Source organism: Sapajus apella, unplaced genomic scaffold, assembly GCF_009761245.1.
Source record: "Sapajus apella isolate SASKATOON/1434 unplaced genomic scaffold, GSC_monkey_1.0 scaffold42, whole genome shotgun sequence".
Lineage (NCBI taxonomy): Eukaryota > Metazoa > Chordata > Mammalia > Primates > Cebidae > Sapajus > Sapajus apella.
The window spans coordinates 14044209-14071548 of NW_022436982.1; the positions used below are offsets into that span (position 1 = coordinate 14044209).

Genomic DNA, 27340 nt, shown 5'->3' on the forward strand with positions numbered 1-27340 from the left:
TTTCTTATTTTTTATAAAAATATATCAAAATGTATACACCTTGAATGCAATTGCATTTTGTTTTTTAACCTTTTTAATCATTAGTGTTAATAGTATACCAATATTATGAATATTTTATAAAAAGATAAGTTTGCTAAAATAAAGGCATGAGAAATATTTTATAAAATAAATATGTAATGGTTGGTGGATTATTCATGCCTTTGCTTTATGATATCATCATTCACACATGGCCAGCCCATCAATAGAACACCCATGCATGTTCCATAATAATTAAATATAATCTTTGGTATTTTGGCTAATTTTCATTCCTCTGTAAACAATAGTCATACGTTTATTTTGTCACCATGAAGATATATTTGTCAAAATAGGAGAATAAAATATATTTTGACAGCTTTTTAGCTTGATTTATTAAATTAACATATTTAGATATGTAGAATGTGGACCTCTATCTGTCTTCGTGCCCCTGCTCCCACAAATTAGTCTGGGTGAGTCTGGCAAAGTCCTCTGTGCGGTGCTGCAAAGAGGAAAAGGTAGCAGATGTCCTTGTACATCTTGTTCTTCAAATATTGTTTGTTCAACACTGATTTTTTTTTTGCTTGCTCTATCAATTTCTGGAAGATGTATATTAAAATCTCCCACTATATTTGCAGATTTTTCTGTTACCCCATTTGGTTCAGTTAATTTTTGCTTTGTCTTTTTTGAAACTATGTTATTAGACATTATAAATTGAGAATTATTAAATCATCATGATGTGTTAACTCTTGCATAGTTTAACTCTTTCTTTTAAGACAGGGTCTTACTCTGTCACCCAGGCTGGAGTACAGTGGCATGATCAGAGCTTACTATAACGTTAAACTCCTAACCTCAAGGGATACTCCTGACTTGGCCTCCCGAGTAGCTAAGATTACAGGTGCACACCGCCACACTTGGCTAATTTTGTTTTTATTTTACTTTTCTTTTTAGAGATGAGGGTCTCACTATATTGCTCAGGCTAGTCTTGAACTCCTGGCCTCAAGTGATCCTCCCACTTCGGCCTCCCAAAGTGCTGGCATTACAGGCATGCTGCATCATGCCTGGCCTGGTCTTGATTTCCAGAAATTACTATGGCTTTAAAGTCTACTTTGTCTAATTTCAGCATTGCCAAACCATACTTCTTTTGGTTAATGTTTCTCTGGAATTTTCTATCACTTACTTGCAACATTTTCGTGCTCTTATATTCAAAATGTATCTCTTGTAAGCTGCATGTGATTAGGTATTGTTTGTACTGTTTTATTTATAAGTATTTAAATAGATTTAATCAATTTACATTTGATGTAATTTGGTGTATATTTGGGATTTAAATTCATCATCTATTTTCTCTGCCTTATTGAGACTGCATTATTTTTCTCTCCTTTTTTTGCAATTCTTTTGATTAATCAAGTATTATTATTACATTTTGCTTCCCTTCCCTATTTTATTATTCTTTTATTAAAATTGTAGAAAACATGTAATGCATGCTTAACTTACAAAAGTCCAGTATAAATGAGTGCTTTTATGACTTTTCAGACAACATGTACTAAGAATCTCATAATATTTTAATTTTGCTAATCCTTTCCCACTTTTTGTGTTACTGTTATCACATATTTTAATTCTAACTACATCTGAGCATGGCTCAAACTATTCTGTTTAGTCTCTGCTCAAATATTACTTCCTCAGAGACCCTTGCCTCTATCATAATTATTAAAGTAACCTCGCGCCACCCCTTTCTCTTCCATTCACTTATTCTGTTTTGTTTTTCTTCTTGGATTTATTACCTGAAATAAGAGTATTTATTTGTTTTTGCCTGTTTCTAGCATTAGAGTGTAAGCTTCAAACGTACAGGAGTTTTCTACCTTGTTCACAAAGGTTTGGCCGAGAGAAGGCACTCAATAAATATATGTTAAACCACAAACGTAGGTCAGAGGTGCCCAACAGAGACCACAACTATTAACTCTTAAGAATGAGGAAATCAGGGGCCCATAGGACATTGGAGAACTTCTGCAAACCACAAGTAAGAGTATTTTTATATCAAGAAAACTTGGAAGGAATACTAGCATCACTCCAAAAATAACTAAGTGGGCAGATTTCCTCTATTCATGATTTTTCATTCATTCAACACTTCCTGAACACCTGTGCAAATCCTGGGTGCTGAGCGAGGTGTGAGTGCTGTGCTAGTCTTCATGCTGTGTGCTGCAAGCTGCATTCTCTGTAGGCTTCCTTCACAGACCGTCATTGGAAATGAGACCTGGTGTAAGGGGGCAATGGGCTGTATGACAGAAGAAGATATGAGAAGAGAAAGGAGATAATCTCACTGGCGAGGCATTCTGGGTTGAAGAAAATCAAGAGCTTTGATCCTGATATCTTTAGGTTAGTAATGTTAAGACAGCATCCAAATGATGTGAAAAGGCATTTACAAATAAAGGGTATACAAAATTGTTCCAAGAAAATTCTAAATCCAGAGCCCCTGAATTTACAGTGCCCTGTTTTCCCCATTACTGAGACTTAGGCACCAAAGGGCGGTAGTTCTGGAAACTTGGACCAAGATGCCATCCAGAGAGCAGCTCACGTGCCCAGTATTTGCTTAATTTGCCCAGTGTTTTGTTTTGTTTAAAAAAAAAAAAAACACCAGTCACATTTTAAGACTTCTAAAATGTGTCATCGTTATGTGACTTCACAGTCATCATTTTCTTCCCAGTAGCTATGGGGACTGAAATGGTCTAAGGGATACCTCTCTCTAGCTATCGCTCATTTATGAAACAATAAAACAAAAAGGACACAGGTTAATTTCCAGGTTCTACTCACAGAATGGCAACTGAAAAATCTGGATTTTTTTTTTACTCTGGGACTGCATTTTCACATTTTCAATTCTCAGCCTTTTCTCCAGCCTGACAGGCAGATGGGAGGGCAGCTGGCCCTGCAATCAAAAGTGACCCTGGCAGCCAGTGTCTCTGCTTCATGGTGTGCCCTGAGACAGGCAGACCTGGCTTCTGCATTTGAAATGTGATGGGCAAAGTGGCTGCAGAGGGAGAACCGGCACAGACATGGGGTAGGGGTAGCTTTCAGATTGCGATGTTAGGATTATATACTAATGTATGCCTGGCATTGCCAAAGCCTCGTTAAGACATTGGATGTGTTCCTTAGCTTGACTGAATCTTTCTATAATTTATACATAGATCGCAACCTCACATTGTACCCCATAAATATACACAATTATTTTGGTCAATTAAAAATTAATTTTTAAAAATAAGAGAGACTGCCAGCTCTGTTGGAGCTGCATGGATAGGTGTGCTCATGCTGTTTAATAGCCAGCATTGCTAGTATTTTTGCAAGAGGTGGTCTCAGGCCACTATGACATTCCGAGCTAGAAGTCAGAGCTTTCTCTAAAAGCTAATCAGACAGTGTGGAAATTAATCCCACAACCTCTGCCTCTTCAGTGCCAGCCAGGGGGCTAAACCACTTGGAAAGTTTGGACAGCAGACATAATGTGCCCACTAGGGGTCAGGCGCTGGACTGAGCATAGCTGAACAAATATCTGCACCTGCCCTTTTGCAGGTATGTCTAAAAGTTCACCAGGAAGAGATTTTTTTTTAAAATGAAACAAGAAGCTCTTTAAGGTTTTATATTGGACATCCATAAAAAACATAGCAATAGGTATCATTTTTGAGCACCTGCTATGTGCCAACCCAATCTCAGTGCTTCTCCTCCATGTTTTCAATTCTTCACAACCCTGGTAGATACCATCATACTCATTTCACAGACCAGAGAGATAATGTTTGCTCAAGTGGTTGGGGAAACTGGCTTACAACATACAGGTGGTAGTTGCCAGGCAGAGTGAGAATGCGGTTCCAGTATGCATGAGGTCCCGCTAACAGGTTGCTGTGCAAAGTGTGGGCTGCCTGCAGTCACCATTTATCCAGTTTCAGCTGTGTTTAGTATATTTATCAGCTAGGGCTGCTGTAACAAAATACCACAGACTGGGTGGCTTTAACAGCAGAAATCTGTTTCTCATAGTATTGGAGGCTAGAAGTCCAAGATCAAAGTATCAGCTGATTTGGTTTCTTCCTAGCTCATAGATGACCAGCTTCTTGCTGTTTTCTCTTATACTGTATGTGCATGCACACACACAAACGCACACAGAGAGAGAGAGAGAGGGAGAGAAACAAGTGTTCTTAAGTGTCTCTTTTTATAAGGACACAAATTTTATTAGACCAAAGCTCCATCCTTATAATTTTATTTAACTTTAATTAATTCTTTATAGTATCTTCAATACAGTCTCACTGGGGGTTAGAACTTCAACATTTTAATATGGGTGGGGGCAGTATACAAACAATCAGTCAATAGCATTATGCATATAATCCTCACAAGAAACATATTTTACAGATGGAGAAACTGAAGCTCAGAGAAGGTAATTTATACTAGGAGCTTATGGCAAAGACAAGATTCAAACAGAAATCATGATTCCAAAATTCACACCTTTTCCACCAAATAGACCACCTTCTAAAGTGAAGAATTGAAAACATGGAGGAGAAGCACTGAGATTGGGTTGGCACATAGCAGGTGCTCAAAAATGATACCTATCGCTATGTTTTTTATGGATGTCCAATATAAAACCTTAAAGAGCTTCTTGTTTCATTTAAAAAAAAATCTCTTCCTGGTGAACTTTTAGACATACCTGCAAAAGGGCAGGTGCAGATATTTGTCTTAATATCAATATGTAAATGAAAAGAATTGCTAAACTTAATTTATCAGCTGCTTTATGTGCTATGCTAGTTTGTTTTGTGCTGGCTTATTTTGAAAGATGAACTCAAGACAAATCAATTATCACTTAGCATTTGAACAAATAGACTATAAAGCAAAATGAACTGAAAAGCATGACAGTTTTAAGTGTGGTCAGGTGCTTGAAAGATGAGTATCTTTTTTTCCATTGTCAAAAAATTTTTATTATCAAAGGTAAAAAAAAAAAAAAAAACCAAGAGTTATGGGGTTTAAGTATAGAAAGGAGTAGGAGTGATGATTTCAACACTATTAAATGTGATTTTAAATATAGTCATTTTTCCTTAGAAAATATATGCATCAAAAAATATTTGAAGCATGTTTAAAGTTTTAATGCAAAAGTAATATATTCATATTTTAACAATTCAGGCAATAAAAAAAGTATGAGAACCATTATCAATATACATATGCATGTATTCTAAACAACCAAACAGTGACTCTTGAAGTAGATATAAAATTCTGCAACTTGCTTTTTTCATTTAATATATAAATTGGATATGTTTTCATGTTGTCATTTATAAACTTACCTCATTCTGTGAAATAATGGCCTAGCATTCTTAAGGTTGTGACGTCATTTGTTTTTTCACCTATTGGTGGGCAATTTAGGTTATTTTCCATAGCCACAAAAATATGGCATTGAACATCTTTGTACTTCTACCTTTATATACATTGACAGATAAATTATATAAGTTATATAATTATCATATATTTATATAATTATATAATCCTACAAATATAACATGTAATTAATCTGTAGGATAAATGCAGTTACTGTATCAAAAACCTACACATTACTGATCTTGATAGATACTGCCAAATTACCTTCAAGATAAATTTCTACATTCAAATATTTTGCAAAGACTCATTCTACATTGAAGGCAGTGAAATATTGTCATGGTTCTCACTGCGTTCTCTACCTTCTCTTTGCTGACACTTGTTCAGAGGCCTTAAGGAAGCAAGGGAGACCCCAGGCTGCTGTGGAAAGTACTCACAAAAGCAATCAGGTAGTCTATTTGCTTTCCCTACAGCCTAGGGTAAAGGGACCTGGAATTCATGCATTTAAATGGCAGTGGCTTTCCATTTTTTTAATTTTATGTTTTTAATTGACAAATGATAATGGTACATAGTCGTAGGGTACATAGTGATGTTTAGGTACATATAATAATGTATAGTAATCAGATCACGGTAGTTAGCATATCCAAAATCTCAAACATGTATTATTACTTTGTGTTGGTAATGTCCAATGTCCTTCTAGCTGTCTAAAACTATCTAGCATATTTTTAACTCGAGTCATTCTACAGTTGGTATGGAGCACTAGATCTTATTCCAGCCCTCTAGCAGTAATTTTGTATCCTTTAATAAATCTCTCCCTAGCCCTCCCTTCCTCCTGCCCTGTCCAGCCTCTCATATCCTCTTCTCTTCTTTTTACATCTGTGAGATCACGTTTTTTTTTTTAGCTTCTACATATGCATGAGAACATGTACTGTTTAACTTTCTGTTTCTGGCTTTTTTCACTTATCCTCAAGTTCCATCCACATTGCTGTGGATGACAGGATTCCATTCTTTTCATGGCTGAATCGTGTTCCATTGTGTATATATAACATATTTGCTTCATCCACCTGTTGATGGACACCTAAGTTTAGTCCATATCTTCATTATTGTGAATAGTGCTGCCATAAATATGGAGTGCAGATATCTCTTCAATACACTTATTTCCTTTCCTTTGGATAAATACCCAATAGTGGGATTGCTGGATCATATAGTAGCTGTGTTTATAGTTTTTTGAGGACCCTCCATACTATTCTCCATAGTGGCCGTACTAGTTAACATTCCACTAACAGTGTATAAGAGTTCTTTTTAATCCATATCCTTGCCAGCCTTTGTTATTTTTTTGTCTTTTTGATAGTAGCCATCCTCACTGGGGTGAGATGGTACTTCCTTGTGGTTTTGATCTGCATTTCCCTGATCGGTGATGTTGAGCATTTTTTTCATATCTTTGCTGGACATTAGTATATCTTCTTTGGAGACATGTCTGTTCAGTTTTACTTCTTATTCTTATTTATGCAGCAGACATTTACTGTTTACTGTGTGAAAGGTGAAATGATGGGCATTAAGAGTGTTCTAAAGATGAGGAAGTCAAATATGGCTTCCCTCAAGCTCTTGTGCTTCACTTTTCTTTTCATGATAGGCAATTATTTTAGTTTTTAATTTGCATACAGTAAATTTTCTCCTTTTGGTGCACTGCTTCGCTTTTTAGTCTCAGCCTCAACTCAAACAAATAAAAATGACAATATTTCGGTATTGAATATGTCCTCTCTCTCATCAGTAAATAAAACCTTCTAGTCTAGAGTTCTTTGAGCCTCTGACTATACAAAAATCAAGGACTCTTTCAATATCTGGAGCTTTCTAAAACACCAGTCTGAACAATTAAACTTGTTTTTAGATGTAAAATGTTGGTGACAGCTGTCATTTTTTTTGAAGCAGTTATGTGGTCTTTGAAAACTGTGCATGCCTGTTCTGAGCCTTTTTCCCGCCAGAGTTGAGAACCTCTATAATCACTACATGTGTGACAGCTTAAGATTTTTTCATTATAACAAAGCAGAAAGAAAGAGTTTTAATGAAAGGTATAGTCTCCTGAGCTGAAACTACATTACCGACCTGAAGGCCTGGAAAATGCTAATACTCAGTATATTAAAAGAACAGCCAGCTTAGTCCCTTTAATGCCCATTTGCCTGAATTTATGAGATATCATTCTTTTCAGCTTGGCATTTGTGAAGTTACCCAGCTGGGAGTGAGTCAAGTTTTTTTTTTTTTTTTTCTGTCACTAATTCATTAAAAACGTCAGTCATACAAAGAAACTCAAGGGAGACCATCTGCCTTTCTGAAAACCTTAAATACCCATGAGAAAGAGGAACTGTACGCCTTGGACCTGGACTGGGACTGCTGCTCTTAGAAAGGGCACAGCCTCGGGTGAAGGCAGGTTATACCACGGATAATGTGTCTGACTGAGGATCAGAAAGGGCATGGCCTCCACGGCCGACACACCTAATCCCACTCCCAGTCCGTCTTCCTTACCTGGCAAGCGGTGGAAATCTGTGAGCCTCAGCCATTTCACTTGGAAAGGGCTGATAACACAGACCTCCCAGAGCTGTTCAGGCCCTCAGGGTTAACCTGCTTTCTTTCACTTTTATGAACTTTTAGAGATGTACCACGAACACCGGAAGCAGCCCCTTTCACCACTGAGAAAGAGATAGGAATGATCTCTATTTGCAATTTCTGATTTTTAAAAGTAAATGACCATGTTTTTAAATAAATGTAAAACTGATCAGACCTTTGCTGAGAGGGATGTAAGGTAAATTGTGATAGGATATTTTTTCAAAGTCTTCTCTTCCACACTTAGGATAAATTCATTTTAAAAAGTTATTTCTTCTGGGAAAGGATTTATAGCAAAATTACTTTTTTTTAATCCCTAAAAAAAAAGTAATTGGAGAAAAAGTAAAAGATGTCATATTCATTCATTGAACAAATAGGCACAACTGTCTGCCACATGCTAGCCATTGTTCTAGGTGTCTGAGCTCCTGCAGGGAACAAAACTGACCAAAATCCCTGCTTTCTTGGAGCTTCCCTTCTTGTATGGGAGGGAAGACGGCACAAAATAAATAACTAAATGGTGTAGTGTGTGGGAAAATGCAAAATGCTATAGAGAAAAATAAGTTAGGAAAGATAGTGGGAAGAATTAGAAAGTCAAACTCTAAATGCCAAATGATCACATGCTTAATGTGATGTCAGTCTTTTAAGGCCACGTTTCTAAAATTTGGGTGATATCTAAAGTATTCTTTTTTTGTTTCATGGGTGATGACAAAAATACCACTGTATACAGATCCCACCTTCTTTGATTTTATCCACATAAAAATGTCTACTATTTATGTCAACTTAAACTGAGGCTATAGTATTAAATGCCAGCAGATTTGCTTGATAAGAAGAACCTAGAAATGGTAGAGGCCACAGACACAGAATCGCTGCCTCTTCTTTCCTAATAAATAAGATGATATAATCTTTGCTTCTTTAATCATGGCAAAGTTTCACCCTGAATGTTTTAGGTGCTTCAATGAAATGAGAACAAGCAATAAATCTGAGATTGACTTTACAGAGGCATCTAACAGTATAATGATGTAACATGTACTATCAAGTGATAAATAAAATACCATCTTTCTGACATGAAGGAACAAACGAAACGTACCCAGGAGCATTCATTATAACTTTAAAGCCAGCCTAAAATCTTCCCTTGGCGTAAAAGAAAAGAAAGGCTCTGTGTATCACGTTGAATATGCCTTGGGATAGATCAATTCTACAGGGGGCAAAAATATTTTATAGAACAGTTTGTAAACTGCAAATGAATTTAGCTATGTTAACCATACGTGAATAATGCCATCCTGTAATGATTTTAAGTGAGTCATATTCATGACGAGTAGAGGATATTTAATGCCAAATGATTGTATTAGCCAACAGGAATTTGATAATCATTATGAAGAGAGCAAAATTACATTTCACTCTGTTCAGTTTGGAGAAGGTCACTGAGGTCTCCAGGAGCCAATCACAACCTTCTCTTCTGTTTCTTGTCCTGTTGTATGGGGAGTGCTGTGCTTTCTGATTGCTCTTTGGAACCCACACTGCAATATTATTTGTTTTCTTATTAAAATAAACAAGAACAAACAAAATCAATATGAGTGAGAATAACGCAAGCTTAACATATTCGCACACACCAAAAAACAGAAATAAAGCTTATGGAACCCAATTTTGCCTTTTCCTTTTACCTTTTTAAAAGGTTGGATATTTTCTTGAGGTTATATTCTTTTCCGGGCAATTAGAATGTTAATGCTGCAGCAAGAAGACTGCCTATTAAGATAAAGTGTAATCCTATGCAACATTCAGTGTGAAATGTTTGTGCACCAAGAGGTGACTCCAAGGCGACTGGGTTTTTAGGAGCTATTAAGCTGGAGGCAGAAATCTTGATTAGGGCTCATAGGCTTTGACTCTGCTTTCATTCTTCAATAAGGATGTGGCCTCCCTATAGCTGAGTTTGCTTCAAGAATCAGGACATCATGGTGTTTGTAAATATTCCTTGTTAAGAAGAAGGTATACGGAAAGCATACCTTTTTTCCCAATGCTCTATATGTCTGGATATAAAAGGACCAGGGTAGAGCAGGAATTGGGTTTTTCTTTCAAGTCTGACATTACTGTACCCCAGAGGGGAATATGGGTAGCAGCTGTGTCTCCTGAGAGTATGGACAAAACTGCTCTCAGATATGCTACATTGAGTGCTGATCTGTGGGTCCATATTACTTCCATTCAGTTCTGTGTCTTTAGAAACATGGAGGAGAGCATGTAAACTATTCTCACCACTTCTCACCCATAAAAAATTGCAGTCATGGTGGCCTTTATATATATTTTTAATACTGCAATCTTTATTCACATACCATCTCATTATATTCTTGTGTATATTTCCTTTAAAATGGCAAAAATAAATGTGCACAAAAATAAAATGCTGTAAAAAATAAAATGCTGCCGTGTATATAAATGAAGTCCTAGGAAAATAGCTTATTATGAAGACAGTTTACCTCCAACTCTGAAAGTTTTTATCGAAACATTCAACAGAGTTTGTACGCATTTCATCCTAAGCCAAAATAGAATAAAAATAAAATGTTGAGCCAAATTCTTACCTAAACTATTTACTTATTCTGGAGGAGGCACATTTGGATTGGCATTCGCTCTTTTAGCTACTGAGAAAACGACTGATTGAGTTATATGTAATTACAACGTGCAATATAAAATTAACCACTTACCAGATGTACAATGTGCAGGATATAATCAGGGTTTCTCAACCTGAGCACCATTTCTTTGTTGTGGGGGACTGACCTGAGCACTGTGGCTCTTTAGTGGTATCCCTGATCTCCACCTTCTAGAAGCCGGTAACACACACACTCTCCAGTTGAGACAACCAAACATGTCTCAAGACGTAGCAAAATGCCTCCGGGGTACAAAATCACCCCACTGGCATGCACAGTAGTGGATAAATATAACTACAGTATAAGAGAGAGGTTTTGGATGGTGCAGACCAGGGCCGGTAAGGTTGTGGAGCAGGTGAGCGAGTACCGCTGGCAAGGAGTGTTGGGGAGGCTACAAGGAAGAGGTGAGATTTAACTGGTGCTGAAGGCTGTGTAGGATTTTGGCTTTAACTGTGGTTTGCTTATTAGTCTCCATTTAATGGTATCAAATCTAGTGTTTGTTTGAAATATGCCCTACTGGTTTCAAAGAGGTTTAAATTTCTAAATATGCCAGAATTTGTGCATAAATCAGAAATTGAAAGAATTTAAATATTTTTTATTTCCCTTTTTAAACTAAGAATGAATTTTTCCTGAACTTAATAATGTGGGTCTTTTGGAATTAAAAGCGTCTGGAGGTAATTAGATTGGGAATAAGCTGAATGTCCTCCATTTACAAATGTCACAAAGACACTTGGCATTGTTTTACTGAAAAGGAAGTCAAATATCAAACCTCATATTAATAATGTTAGCTTTTAGCAGGATCTCCTCCCAACCTCTACCCACCCCCCCAAAAAAGCAAAATGCATGTCAAGTTGTTTAGACATTGTATTCCATCCCCAGTTCATCTTTTACAAATCAAAATTGTGCAAAGTTGTCTTTCTAATATTTTAGAATCTTTAATTTAATCTTAACTTTGAAGGCATCAAAGTTTAAGTGTGCTTAAGCATTTAAGTCTGGTTAAGCAACATCCGCTACGCACTTAACCAAGTGTGAGATTAATCATGATTCTGTATCCACCAAACTTTGCAGTTCTGAATTATCCAAAAAAGAAGTCTTCTAGAAGGACTTCCTCTTGAATTCCTCTTCAAATGAGTTAACATTCTCTGCAAGGTGCAACAATTGTGTCAGAATTGATATCACTATATAGGAATTAAATTATGAGATTATGGCAAAAATTATAAAAGTGTTGACATTATTGAGTGTACCATAAATCAGATTATATCATAAGTTGAAGACATATAAATAGTTAAATGCATTCCAACAAATGTAAATTGTAATAAAAAATACTCAGTATTGCAAAATGCTCACATCAACAGAGACATACCTTGTACAGCACTCAGTGTCTCGTAGACTCTCAAAAAATGTTTGTTAAATTAAGCTTTTTTTGTTAATTTCTGTCCTGAATTATGATGTAGGAAAAACTTTTTGAGTCGCAAATTTTGCTATAATTTTTTTCTCTCTTTGCCTCTGGCCCTGGACTTCTATTATTAATTATTAATAGAAATTCTTTTGAAATTCAGTTTCAAGAAGAATTCTATGAATAAGACAGTAAATGACATGTCCATATCTGATTCAACTATACTGGTACACAAGGTAATAGCCCCGATATTTCTTGGAGTCCCTTCTAATGTTATACTCGATCCTAAAGTCATATGGCCAAAATTGCTTATTTCACAGGGTCCATGTTAGAGTCATTATGAGGTGATGAAAGACACAGTTTATGGCTTAAGATGGTTTGGGGGGGACCTTGACTGTAAATTAAATGGAAGATGATAGAATGTTTGGAATGGAAACACCTGTATTAACTATTTTTTAAATGAGGGCAGAGTACCAGATGTTCTGTGGGCTCATTCTTTTTTGGTGCATCTTATTTTCCTTTGTTGTCAGCAGAAATATGAAATACATTAAAACTCCTTCACATCTATGCAACAAAAATAGAATAAGAAAGCAAATGACATGACTGCTAGATAAAGCACTACTTAAAATAATTGCCTTAAGCTATTTGGAGACTTATTGTAAATTAGATTGCAGGAATGTGCCTGATAAAAATGGCATCTGTCATTTAAAAACAATATAATTTAATTTAAAATGGGTCCATGTGCATGCTTAGATTGACAGGTCTTTAAATTTTGATGATAATTTTATCACTACCACCCCCAAGCCCCAATATTTTATGTGCCATTTGCTTTGGGATTTTCCTTGAATTAAAAATTGAACAATCTTATTGCAGTGCAGAAAGAATTTCATTACTTTCAGAGGTGACCTTCCAGATTCTATTAGGGCAAGAAAATAGCCTTTCACAACGTCAGTCAAAATATCTTTCCGTATGAGCTTCACCTGAGTCTAGCACCTCCAAATGCTCTAGAAACTCTCCTTGACATTTCTCCTTCTGCCTGCCCTTCCCAGCCAAAGTCAATGATACATATGTGCTAAGATTGTTTGGGAGTCATATTCTTTATTGCTTTGTTTGTTTGTATGATTCTGACATTGTAATTTCTGTTGCCTAGGCTGTTCAAGTTCAGAGTTAGTACCTTGAAGATAGTGATTGAATATCCTGTTTTTTTTTAAATATCCTATTTCTTAACTTCCCAGAGAGACTAATTCACATGCCTGTGTCTAATGGGCATTTTGTAACATTACTAACTGGTTATTTCTGATAAATACCCCATCATTCCTTTAAAGACTGTCTTGACTTATCCTGCACTTTTGAGATATACCAGCAGAACTACAAACTACCTATTAATCTCTGTTTTCAGCTTTTCTGCCAGAGATGTAATAGCATCAAAGGAGACATGATTTTTGTTCGTTATTGTCTAGTAAGCCATACTATTTTTATTTTAAAGTGATACCAAAATATATGTTGAAACCAGCATTCTCATTTCAGCTCAATTAACAATTATGTTATGGCAGTTAACAATTATGAAGAGTTATATTTTTATTGCTTCAAGAGAATTGATAATCTCATAAACTTTCCAAAAGAACATTCGTGAAGATGATATCTGATTTCCTCTGTTTCAGCATTCCTAAATCCAGTTTATTTTTCACCTAAGGAAATCTATTAGCACCCACTTCCTACTATACATAGAACTGCTTAAATACTCTTCTCTATAATTTCCATTTAGATTTCAGCAAGACCATGAAGGTAACATTTACAAAAAATATAACAGCAGCTGACAGGTAGCCTCTGGGATGCTTTCCCTTCTCGGGAGGGATTGCATAACCAGTGAGTTATGAGGAATTTGGAAAAGTACTATGCAAAGTAACCTTATATTAGAAGTTGGAGAGTAAAAGAGTTTGAAAATATGAGGTCTATTTATCTGAAAAAAAGTAACGAACCTCACTAATTTAGTGACTGTTTTCAGTTATGTGAAGAATAATGACAATGTTTTCTCTATAAAAACACAAACATAAAGGCTCAAAAAGGAAATAAACTTTGTATGTCAAAGATTATGATTAAATAGGATGAAACTATCTTCAAAATGAAGGCTGAAAGTTGTTTGAATGATTAATTTAGGAGGTCCATAGAACTGTTTCATTAGAAAGTCATAGGAATGATGAAGACACATAAAGCATCTGAAATGATGGGGATTAAATGTCATTTTAAAGAGCCTCCTGTTCTAATGCTTCTTAAGATTTCTCTTCATTTATTATTTATTTATTAATTGCCCTGATTTTATCAGATTTATCTCACGATTAAAGCTTTTAAAGCTTCATTGTGAAAAAAGAAAGACTTTAATGTTTAGTTATTTCGTTGGAACACATATTTCTGTCTTCTCTTCTTTTGCTGTTGGTACACAAATCAAATGAGAGCACTAGCTCCAAAATAATAAGTAATTTCAAATACACACAAAAATTCTTCTAGCCAGTATCAACAGAGGGTCAGCATTTCAGAATATTTATGACAAAAATGGTTACTGTAACCGAAATCCAGCTGAAATCATTTTTCTCTGGGTCTCTATGAATATACAGAATTGATGTTTCATTTTGAAATAAACCAGGTGAGTTGTATTTTTAAAGTGGGACTTTCAGAGTGTGTTTTCAGAGTTGGAAATTTTCGGGATTAGATGCTGTTTTTCAACTTCTTTCTTTTTAGTTCCTTCTGAGGAATTTTGAATCCCATCACTTTGGAACAACAGTGATTTTTCTTAAATTTATAAAAGGTAATTGTTACTATGGAGTTAAGCTTATAGGAAGAAGGATCATAAACTGATATTCCTAGTACACACTCCAGAGCCCAGAGCAAAACTGCTGGTACCTAAACAGTCACTTGTGTCAAGCACTGTACTTTGGGAGTGTAGAAAATCAAATCATGAAAATATTAACATTGGGGAAATATGTGATGCTAGTAGAAGCTTTTAGAGATAACACACACACACACACACACACACACACACACACACACACACCATTCTACATATACACAAATTGTTTTAGAACTACAGAAAAAATTAAGAATATGAATTTCTATTTGTTTGTTATTGAGTTGAGTCACAAATACATTGAATCCTCTTGAGCCACATCAAAGTGATTTGTTGTGGGGGTACTGGGTTTGTTGTCATTGTCATTGTTAATGCACAATATTTTCAGTGTAAAGTATTTCCATATCACAGACTTTGAGACTCCAGCATTAGGGAAAATTCTTAAGCACCATGGACAGCTACAGCTTTCTTCTAGAAGTTCCGCAGTTTAACAACACTCAGGGACCAGTTAAGAATTCATTCTGGGCTCATAATCCATACTGTGAAATTCTACCTTGAATTTTCAGACCATGGTGACTCAAGTCAGCACTTTCATCTTCACGCCATCATTGAACAGTTTGTGTGCCATCTTCTGCAGCTCTTTTACAGTATCTGATAAACACTGTAGATTCTAAGAATAAGTCAAATTGATGTCCCCAGAGCCCCAGATCAGTGTGGTTGGGTTTTGTGGAGCACACCCAGGATTTCTTAAGATATAATATTTTCAACTTTTATTTTAGATAAAGGAGGTACAAGTTGAAAATTAAAAAAATAAATACATTACAAATTTAAATTTTTAATAGAAAAAATATAATGTAGCAAAGAAAGTGTTACCTATGTTTCTTGATAATATTAGGTTGGTACTTACTTTTAATGGCAAAAACTGCAATTACTTGTATACCAACTTAATAGTACTGGCAACATAGCATTTCCAGTTTATCTGCAGCCTAGTTCATCCATTTATGTTACCTTCCCAACCTTTGTAGAAATTTCATTATGTGAATCATATAATAGAGTTCCAATGGGATTTGGAAATACTTCAGAGTTACCTCATTTGAAGACTGAGACGATGAAAGCTAATGTGGCTTGCTTGAAATCTCGTAACAATGTATGTAAATATTTCATGTATGCATTGATGAACACAGTTTCTAGGTGTGATCAATTCTATTATGTGCAACTAATGGAAACCCAGAGAGAACATGATTCAAAAGGAAGATAAAAACATGAGATAAAAACCTTTTCAGCCATCGAGATAGTTATATGAAGTGTCTAGGTTTGAAATCCATTTTATTTAATCAGTGAACTTGCTGATATTCTTGCAAGTACTCAAGATTTGACCTTAATTAAAAAATGAAAGTTTCTCTAAAGTCCTAAGTGCAGCCCAGGCTGGTTCCTTCTTTCTCTGCTCTGCATCTCAACCTTCTGGGCCCTTTCTCCTCTATCATTAACAGGGGTTTTAAATGCAAACTCTCAAGCAGTCCAGTTCCTCTCATTTATCAGCCTCAGCTCTCACTCTACACAACAAAGGTCTAGGAAGCATTAAAGGCAGAACTCTTCTCACCTGAGAGTGTTGTAAAGAAGTCAGAAAAAGCAAAAAATGATGTGGAGTAGTCTAGGTCAGACAAGAACCAGAAAAATAGTGCTAAAGAAATTAGAACTAGGTAGCAAATCATCTACAAGTTTTTAACATGTTAGCCACACTTCCTCATCTACTAATTTGGTGACAAGAGTGTTGTAATAAGTCCCCAGAGTAATAGTGAGATGTTCTTACCCAAAGCTCAATGCCAGTAACCACAGAAAAGAATGTCTTGTGACTATGAGCACCAGGCTAGCAAGCTATGCCCCAGAAAACTTCTTCAAGCAATAAAGTCTTAGCAGTTTATGCCCCGAAGGAAGATTCCTTAGGAACCCTGGAATTTGTGTTATTATATGAAGTAGTGGTGGAAGAGAGGTGAGTGAGACTCATTTTACAAAGGACTTGATTGCTTTCTTCTAATATTCAGTGTGACAGCTATTACACATGGATTCTTCTTTCTCAAATATTTTGAAATGTGTCAAGGGAAATGTGTCCCACTTTCACAGACCAGCTCTAAAATTTCAAAAGGCAAGAAACCAGCATAAATTCAGAGAGAGTCATGAGGGAAATAAGTTGACACCACACTTTAAAGTTCCAGAAGTTGAAGAGCACTGAAAATGGGTCATCTTTTAACGAACTGAAAAAGCCTTCCCACAATGGAAATTTGATGTAAGCATTTGAACATGTATGAGATTCATGCCAAGATCTAGTCATTCAGTGTCCCTGATGCAGTGACCATAGGCCTGGCTGCCACTAAGAACCACAGGTGCCAGTCCAAGTAACATGGTGATGCTACAATAGTGTTAAATTGGCTGGATGCAGTGGCTCACACCTGTAATCTCCACACTTGTGAGGCTAAGGTGGGCCAATTGCTAGAGCTCAGGATTTCAAGACCGGCCTGGTCAACATGGTAAATCCCTGTCTCTCCAAAAATTACAAAACAATTAGCTAGACATGGTGGCGCACACCTGTAGTCCCAGCTACTCAGGATGCTAAGGTGGGAGAATGGTTAGAGCCTGGGAGGCAGAGGTTGCAGTGAGCCAAGATTGCACCACTGCACTCCAGCTGGGGTGACAGAGCCAGATCCTGCCTTTAAAAAAGTGTTAAATTGGCCAAATGCAGTGGCTCACGGTTGTAATCCCAGCACTTTGGGAGGTCGAGGCAGGTGGATCATGAGGTCAGGAGTTCAAGACCAGCCTGGCCAACATGGTGAGACCTTGTCTCTACTAAAAATACAAAAATTAACCAGGCATGGTGGTGCACACCTGTAATCTCAGCTACTCAGAAGGCTGAGGCAGAATTGCTTGAACCCAGGAGGCACAGGTTGCAGTGAGCCGAGATTGCGCCATTGCATTCCAGCCTGGGTGACAGAGCAAGACTCCATCTCAAAAAAAAAAAAAAAAAAAAAAATTATTAAATCATCTGGCCATCATTTTTGTCTTTAGACATCCCAATCTGATTAGATCTTAACACACATATGCATTTTCTTCTTGTAATAAAGTTTTTCATGGAATTTTCATTTAGTGGGGTCACTGAAGAACTAATTATTTGCTGATCTTTTAATGGAAAAGCCTACTCCAGTATAATCACTGCCAGAGGCTTTAGATGATTTTAGTCACAGAAGAAAGAGGAGAAGGCATACAGAAGAATTAAGAAAATAATTTAAAAGTCAGCTAAAAAAAATCAATAAATCAGGCCCAGAACAGATGAACAGGCTACTATGTAACTTTGTTCTTGAAAAGTTTAACATTAGGATGTAGCTAGACTTCCTTTTTTCTATAATTATTTTAAAAAGACAAATCAAAAGGATTTTTTGGTTGTTATGTTCTTAATGACCTCTGAGGCAAATATTTTGGCAACAACTTTTTATTGATACATGCATTTATCCTGATTATTTAAAAATTAGAAAGTCATCTATAGTGCATATGAAAATTCTTGGTTAATCAAAGTACTAAGCACACCTAACCATTTCAATCCACTAGCATTTCAAAATAAACCAGTGTGTGCTGGGCCATGTGTGAGGTATCTTCTTCCTGTGGAACCTTGGTGTACCTCTCTTTGTGGTCTAACATCCCATTTTCTCTTCTGAAAACTTGAAAATCAGTGAACCAGCACAGTATGTTCAAGTTTACATAGAAATACACTGCAAAACTTGGAGCCCTTTGGCCTGTCTTCCAGAGTGCTCGTCAAATACTGTCAGTGCACCTTACATTTCGGGAAGAACTCTCACTGTCTCTGGCAAAGTGAGCTGCAGTAGTTCCCTATCCAGAACTCAGATATCAGATCACAAACAACTTCAAGCATCTAGAATAGCACCGAACTATGTTTGATGGGGGAGAAAGGAACAGAGGGGAACCTGTGAATGTATGTTGTAAAGAATATTTTACCCAGCCTTTGAGCATACAAAAATAACAACAGTAAGTAAGAAGAGCTGGAAACTCAGAGATTGTGGTAGTGTCATTGATTGACCAGACTGAAAGCATTCAGACATGACCAAGACAAAAGACAAGAAAGCAGAAAATGTGGCAAACAACAGAGGAATAGAAAAGGAAAAGAGACTGTGGGGATGGGAGTGATGATAGTGGCTATAAACTGTAAACACCAAAAGTCTGTAAGAAAGGGTCAGATAGGGGAGGTAGGCAAAGGGGCTTATCAAAATCCTGTTCTAGATCTCACTGGTCTCCCAAGATATGATTGCCCTAAAGACAAATATCAGACATCAGCCCCAAAAGAATACCACTGTGTTGGTCAGGAGTGTCATATTTAATGTGAGGTTAAATCAAATCACCCCTGGGATCACAGAAGAGCGTCACTGCCTACAAAGTTTACTGAAGGCCTTCATACATGTAGTTCACCAGTGACTATAAGCACCATGAAGCCAGGAACCTTGTTCTGTCTATCATTAGGACCCAAAAGTTTCTTGGCTCATAGTAAGCGCACAATAACTATGCTGAATGAAATAATGAGTGAGCTGCCATCATTGTCATATAATCAGGATAAAATGCATTCATCAATAAACAGTTGCTGCCAAAGTAGAGCTTTTGGCTGCAGAATACTGTGAACATGTGCTATTAAATAGAGGTAAACGTGTTGTACATGGTATCTTGCAATATGGATTAGGAAAGGCAAAAGGAAGAAATAGAAGAAGGAAAGAAAACATAAAATGACTTGAAATGAGAAATCCTGGAAAACCTAGCCTGATAAGTAGATTATTTATCTTTCTGTCTTCTAAAATAACTTGATTATAAAGAGATGCTCTTCATAAAGCCTCTAATTTCGTAAGTTTGTTGTACATTTTACCTATATATTGTTAAAGCTGAATGGGGATACCTCTTTTATTTGAGTTTTGTCCCTGAAAAGAGAGAATACTTTTCTCTCCCTCCCTCAAAACAACTGCAACTCAAAACAACTTGAAAAGACATGTTTTGAAGAGCAAATTAGAAAAACAGATTCATTTTAGTTTAATAATGCATGATATTTTCTGCTAGACACTTTGCGTGGTTTTAGCCTTTGTACATAATCAGCATATAATGCAGCTATATAAAAAACTGCCAGTTGCTTATTTCTTCAAGAGAATGCATTTATAAGCACTCTCAAGCCCTCTGAGGAGTGTGTAATGGTGTGCCTTGGTCACATTTGCTGGCTTCCCTGTGGACTGTGCCTAGGTTCAAACACAATGAGGACAGTTTGACTGTTCCTACAGGGACTGGCCTTGTAGAAAACTAAAACTTTCAACTTTCAGAAAATATCCGTAGCACAGAGGTGTCTGAGGAGTTATAATGTTGATTCCAAAGAACAAGCAAAGACAGAGATGGATGTGGAATACTTCCCAAGGGGCTCCGTTTTTTGTACCTTCAGGGAAAGATTATTTCAAACCTGAGTCCTACTTGAGGATACTCTTCTTCTCTCCAGTTAGGCAATTATGCCTCTAATCTTGAAGGGGCAGGGTTAATATCCTTGATCATCTTTCTGCCTGTCAGTGTATCAACTGAGATATATTTCAGAAAGCAAAATATTATAAAAGGAAATGCAAGAGGACTTTTGATATTCCTTGCAAATACTGTATAAAACATTCATACTTATTCATGAAAATGTATTTTGTAGGTATCTATAATTCTTTTCAAAGCCTGACATTGGGAAATACTTCAAAAACAATGTAGCCTGGCATCTGCTGTCTAGAAGTGTTAATTCCCTGATGATGATCATTTTTATGGTGTTGATGGTGGTGGTGGTAAGGAAGGAGTTAGGGTGAAAGGTTTAGCTTAGAAGTAGACTTTTCCCATCTCTTCTCACATAAATTCTTGGATTACTTTGTATCATTTGACTTACATCTCCCCATTTCCTTCCTCCCCACCTCGCCCCTAATAACCACTGTTTATTCTCTATCTATCTCTATACAAAGTAGCAGATATGTAGGACAAACGTGTCTCAAGATCTAATGTACAACAGGAAGACTATCATTAATAGCATATTGTATTCAGGATAGTTGCTAAATAAGTAGATTATAGCCGCTCGTGCCATAGGGGATGAAATGGATAACTCTGTGACATGATAGATATTTTAGTTCATCTAACTATAATGACCATTTTACTCTATAAATGCATTTCATAACATCATGTTGTATACCTTAAATAGATGCAAAAAATTTTTTTTAATTCTCAACTCATAAGGAATGCTCCTCCTCCATTCAAATAGTGAAAGGGAAAAGGTAAGTGATGTGGGTTGTCAAAATGGCTGACTGTAGAAATCACCAACAAGGTTTAGAGGAGTACTGAAAAGTTGATAAGACTCTAGAAACAGAAGTAAAGATGGTGACTGATTGATTGATTGATTGATTGATTGATTTTAGAATTAAGATAACCCTGAAAGGGAAGGGTTGCTCTTGGCCTTTGATTCAGCAGTCAGCTTTGCACAAGACAGGCTTGGGACACTGCCTTTATGGTTCTGAGTGTACTGCACTCCCTCTGGAAGAGGAATCAAGTTGTAGGGTCACCCTTGGGGTCATAATTCTGAGACTTTTACCCACCCTTGCTTGCACATATGCATAACTTCACAAAAGGGTAGCCATAGGTTACACACACACACACACACACACACACACACACACACACTCTCTCTCTCTCTCTCTCTCCCCCCCCCCCCGGATTTCCTAATATTATAAAGGATACCTGTGTGTGTTGTTGTAGAAAGACTTTCATAAGTAAAAACCTAGAAAATATGAAAGTAGAATTACTTAACTTTTAAAAATTCTAGTTAATATATTAATAAGTTCTTAGTCCTTTGAGATTTTTAGGATCTGAGGTGTTATGGAACTTCATTTAATAATTGGCTAGATCCAGGTCGTAGGAGAATATTCTGACCATCTACCAGCAGTTAGGGTACATTCTTCCTTTATTCTCCAAAATGTGCAATTACCTGGTGCTTATAGTTTCTTTTGAATGTTTACAGTTATTTCCAGAAGAAATTCAGCATTTTATAAGTTAGTCTAGTATTCTTAAAGAATTCAGAAAGAATATAACAAATCATCAGGAGGGAGAAGCCTCATTCTTACAAGTAAGTAAGGACTTCAGTACATGACTAAATTTCCTAGGGCTGGAGTCACTGAATTGATAGGCTTACACACAGTAATGCTAATAAAAACCTCTTGGAAACACATTTTCCATTTATAACTATGAAGGAAAATGCAGGCCTTTCATCAGGCCTTTTTCTCATTATCAATGTTTTTTGCTCAATGGCAAGTAGACATCAATGTTAAAATCAGGTAAAAACATAGATTCTTGATGATATGAAATGACTGCAATTTTAGGTCTCAAAATTGATACTATTCATAAAAGTGGTTGACAAATACATTTAAAATTATAATTCATTTTTGCATTCAAAGCATAATTTTAGATAAGGTGAGTAAAAGTGTGCCCATTATTAGAAAATTTCCTAAAGCCTTGTCATTGTTATATAACAACCAATAACAGATTTTCATAGCTAAATTGAGTTGAAGCTTTTCTGTTGGCGGCATGCCTCCATTCCCCCAGAATGAAAACTTCCTGCCTCACTTTTGACTTTACAAATGGCGCAGGTACTTCTTTCCTTCCTTTTTCATTCCTTCATTCAATAAATATTTATAAAGTATCTACCAATCAACTAGATAATAGGTGCCAGGATTACAGCAGTAAACAAAGGAGGCAAAGTCACAGGAAACAAAGAAGTATCTGACATAATGTTAGCTAGTGATAAATACTGGGAAGAAAAATAAAACAGGGAAAGGGGACAGAGAGGTACAGGGTTTTGCAAAGGATTCCCTGGAGGTGACATGTGAGTATAGAACTAAATTAAGTAGGAAAGTGAATCATGCAGATATCTAGGGCAGTGATTCTTAACCAGGGTGACTTTGCCTCTCCAGGGACGTTTGGTGTCTGGAGAAGTTTTTAATTGTCACAACTGGGGGAAGGGACGGTACTGGCATCTGGTGGATAGAGAACAAGGATGCTGCTAAACACCCAATGCTGCAGAGGGCAGGTCCCTGTAGCAAAGAATTAGCCAGCTTAAAATGTCACTAGCACTGAAGTTAAGAAACCCTGATCCAGAGAAAGAGCATTCCAGGATAAGAAGAAAGTAAATAAACACAATAGGCCATGAGATGGCAACTTGCTTGATATATTCAAGGAAGAACTAGGGGGTGTATGTCACTGAAGCACAGTGACAAGCAGCTACATTTCAGGAAAAGAATTTGGAAGATAGCTCAGGGCCACGTCACATGGGGTAACAGGAAAGATTCCTGCCTCTCATTTGTCTGCTCTGCTTCCCTCTTTATTAAGCTCCTATTCCACATTCCCCAAGGAGAACTAGCTGGCTTTGTTGGCAGATGTCCTAGGAAGTTGACTGGGTTTTGGTGGGAGACAAGGATTTCACATATGCATTTGCCTGAAGAGTACATTCAAACCCATCTTGCACCGTGATGCATCTTAGAGTTGGCTCTCCACAGGTTGGGAAGATCATTTCACTAACGTTCTGGAATAGAGTTTTAGAGTGTGGTCATTACTAGTCTCATGGCTCTTTGAATGTATATTAGTGAAAATGAAATAAAATTAAACATGCAGCTCCTCCAATGTACTAGCCACATTTCATTCCTAACAGTCATATGTAATCCTCATGCTAAGTGTGGAACTCTGACTGCCCTCAGCCTCTGGGGCCATTTTCTATATTGCTCTTATCCTGACCCTCCCTAGACTTTTTGTGCAGAGATACCCACTGACCTCTTGGAAGGGCAGCCACTTTGGTATTGTTCAGGTGCACAGATAAGTGTCCTCCACTGGCTCCAGGCCTTCTCAGATGGCATGTGGGTGACTACCAGGTTTATGCTTGATTGGCTAGCCCACTGCCCTTGTTTTTTTTAATGATGGTTCATAGGGGATCCTGAAGTCCTTTTGGGTTGGCAACTTGCCTTTAGAGCTCTGGTTCTGAGTCTGATTTGCATCATTTCTCCTCACTGTGTTATTTTCCACTTGCCCACACTGTCACTTCTATTTTGCTTTTCTGCCCACACAACAGAGATTTTGTTCTAAGATATGAGTATTACTCAGTGACTCTGTTTTCTAACTTTAAAAATAAGTTTAAAGAACAAAGTATATTCAGAATTGCAGATACGGATTTCATATTTCTACTTAGTACATTGTATGGTATGTGCTTTGATTTTGTTTGTTGGATGTGTTCTTCTAGAAATGAAATACCAGGCATTATATTAAGCTGGCAATGGCTCAGATTTGAAAGGACAACAACGCTAAGATGAGAATTAGGCTCCTCAGGCTGGGCGCAGTGGCTCATGCCTGTAATCCCAGCACTTTGGGAGGCTGAGGCAGATGGATCACGAGGTCAGGAGTTCAAGACCAGCCTGACCAATATGGTGAAACACTGTCTCTACTAAAAACACAAAAGTTAGCTGGGTGTGGTGGTGCGGGCCTGTAGTACCAGCTACTCGGGATGCTGAGGCAGGAGAATCGCTTGAGCCTGAGAGGCAGAGGTTGCAGTGAGCCAAGATTGTGCCACTGCCTCCAGCCTGGGCAACAGAGTAAGACTCTGTCTCAAAAAAAAAAAAAAAAAAAAAGGAATTAGACTCCTCAATCAGTAGAGTTTGTTCTCACTCATAATTTTTTTAAGCTCTTGATAGTGGATGCTTTTAAAATGCTTTTTAAATGTTTATGGCATTGGTTGTCAAATTTTGTGGCTTCAGGTTTCTTTTACACTCTTAAGCATTATGGAGGACCCCAAAGAGCTTTTGTTATGGGGGCCATATCTTTCTGTATTTACTATATTTGAAATTAAAACTGACAAATTTAAAGCTCAAGAAAATCCAAGCACCCATAACTTCAACCATCAGAGCAATTTCATTCTCACAGATCGTGTAGCCTCTAGAAGAATCCACTGCATGTTTGTGAAAGCATAAAAGCAAAAAAGGCAAACAGCATCTCAGAATTGTTAGGAAAATAAGTTTTGACCTCACAGACTCCTTAAATAGAAATACAGTGACCCTCAAGAATTCCCAGACCTTACTTCAAGAACTGCTAAGCAGGCAGTTATTTTGCTTCTATATAATATTTTTTCTGCTACTACTGGGTTAATCTTCTCTTGGCCTGAAGTGGCCAATAGATCTCTGTGGAGAAGAAAACAGGTATTAAGTATATTCTCTGGGCCTGTTCCATCATCTCCCAACTCCCAGTTAACCACCAATCTCATTTCATGTATAGTTATCCATTTCCACTGGCTTGAGGATAGGATCACCTCTCCCTGTGTTCCTGCAGCAGCCTCCCAGCTGATTTGTGGTCCTCCTGGCTTGTCTCGGTCCTTTCTCCACCTGTGGCCAGAGCAACCTGCTTAAAGCCCCAATGCGACCATATTTGACACTGAACTTTCCTGCAGCCCTTTGGATGAAGTAAAACTTCTTCCACGTGGCCGACAAGGCCCATTTATGACCAGGCTCTACAGACCCCTCATATCATTTGCCTTCTTTCTACTACCCCCACCCTCCACCCCTTAGTATATGCTAAGACGCATATCTTAGCACTTTTAGTTTGTTGAACACCTGAACATTTGTGCTCTTTCTTACATTCGAACCTGTAAATGTGTTATTTCCACCATCTGGAGCCCCTCAGCTATTCCTGGCCAAGACCTACTGGTCCATCAGATCTCAATGTAGACATTACTTCAATCAAGGAAGACTTCTTTACCACCATACCACCACCATCCCCCTGGTGGGGTTGGTACTCCTCTTATTTGCCCCTGTGATACCTGGCCTTCTCCTTGTCATAGCATTTGTGACACTGCAGGGTAATTGTGTTCTCCTTGGTTGTATCCCCTTACCTGAAAACATCCTGAGGTAAGGAGACATGTCTGGGATCATTTGCATCCTCTGCCCTTAGGGACAGATGATGGTCTCATGGTACACAGTTGTTGAATGATGAATTAATCAGTCAACTTTTTTTTTTGAGAGTGCTAGGGCTTTATTACAAATGAAATTGACTGCTAGAGAGGCCCTTCTCCACTCTTTATTCTGTACCTTCTTCCCTCCCAAAGACATTTTTCCAGAGGAGGATTAGGGAGGAAGAAATCTGGTGAGCGAAAGGGGGCGCTGCTTTTGCCAAAGTCCTCTGAAACAACCACTGAGTCCTTCTAGATCCAGTTGAGAATCTTCTAGAGGAAGAGGTTTAGCTCTCCTCTTCAGGGGCCTTCATTTCTACATCCTAGGGGGCTTTTGTCTTCTTTTGACCTTTGAGTTGTGGTTCACTAGTCCTGGCAGGCTTGGAGGGGTTTCCGCTTCTGTGAATGCCTTCTCTTTCTGGGCAAGCTGGATCTGCTGGAGCAGCTTTCTGAGCTTCTTACTCGACAGAGTAATGTTGGCACGTGCACTGGATGCCCGCTTCTTGAGGTGGTGCTGCGTGATCAGCCTTTGGTCTGTCACAGCCCCGACTACCCAATGCCCCAGATGCCACTCCCAGTCCAACACCCACAGGTGCTTGAACAGCTGCTGCTTCAGTTCCGTTTGGGGCCAGTTGATCTTTCCCTGAAGAGTTCCCATAATCGTGCCACAACGCCAGTTCCTCCATTCAGTCAACTTTTTAAGTATTTCCTTTACAATAAGGGCTTTATGTGCATTGTCTCATTTAATCGTCTCAACTTACTTCCATTGCCTAAATACCCCAGCAGCTAAAAAACAGTGAAGCTGGAATCTGAATCTTTTTCTTACCATCATATGCTGAGAACAAAGGGATCACCCAAATGGGGACAACTCACAGAGATGAATAAAGTCTAAGGTAAATTTTTGAAGGGAAAAGGCAGGCAAAGAATCATTCTGACAAAGCAGCTGGGTCCTCTTTCAACTTCTAAGTGCCATTGCTGGAATATTCCCAACCAGAACGCAGAGTAAAACCACTAAAAATACTTGTTAAGGGAAACCGATCTGTTTCATCCTGAAAGTACTTTCCCAGTTGGCAGTCTTGAAAATGTCTGTGCTCCTGGAGCTTTATAGCCTTACTTTAAAAAAAAAAAAAAAAAAAAAGTTTGGTTTTTAAAATAAATTCCAAGAGCTCTAGGAACATGAAGGTTACACAGACTTAGTTCACATTTAGTGGAAAATTCTTATCTTACAGGTCTCTCTGTCTTCTGATAGCTTCTTATTACATTGATTAAATCCCTATGGGTTATTTTCTTCCAGTTCAGCCTGTTGGTTTATGCTTATTTTTCCAGAAATAACACAGTAAAATTCTGAAACAGAAAAGGAATTGAAAATAGCGTTTTATTATTTATATTTTTAAAGAGGTATGTTCATAGTAGATGCAGATACACAAACATAGAAAAAAACTTTAATTTCCTGTAATTCTACCACTGTTGTTATTTTAATATACATTCTTCCCATCTGTCTG

The 27340-nt window shown here is 37.4% G+C and overlaps 1 protein-coding gene and 1 pseudogene across 3 annotated transcripts in view; one reads left to right on the top strand and one right to left on the bottom strand.

Annotated features, from left to right (window-relative positions):
• The window catches only part of SLC24A2 (solute carrier family 24 member 2), a 271295-nt gene that overhangs the window by 47453 nt on the left and 196502 nt on the right, over positions 1-27340 (top strand). The window lies entirely within an intron of this gene.
• The window catches only part of LOC116566103, a 49523-nt pseudogene continuing 40121 nt past the window's right edge, over positions 17939-27340 (bottom strand).